Raw genomic sequence first — 219 nt, 5'->3', positions numbered from 1 at the left:
GCACGAGGACTGCTCACCGAACTACTTCGAAGACGGGCTGCGGGGCGGGGTTCATCCTCGGCCGTAAAAAAAAATTAATACATCAAAAATAATTTCAAATCATTTCTATTTTTAATGTTTTCATTTATATATTTACAAAATGTTTTATAAACGTTTTAAAAAAAACTATTAAACCTTTTATTATACATAGTTTATTACTAGAAACTTATAAAAAATTAT

Source organism: Brassica oleracea, chromosome C5 (assembly GCF_000695525.1).
Source record: "Brassica oleracea var. oleracea cultivar TO1000 chromosome C5, BOL, whole genome shotgun sequence".
NCBI classification, from domain to species: Eukaryota; Viridiplantae; Streptophyta; class Magnoliopsida; order Brassicales; family Brassicaceae; genus Brassica; species Brassica oleracea.
The sequence above is the reverse complement of the archived record's forward strand: the minus strand, read 5'-3'. Positions refer to the sequence as shown.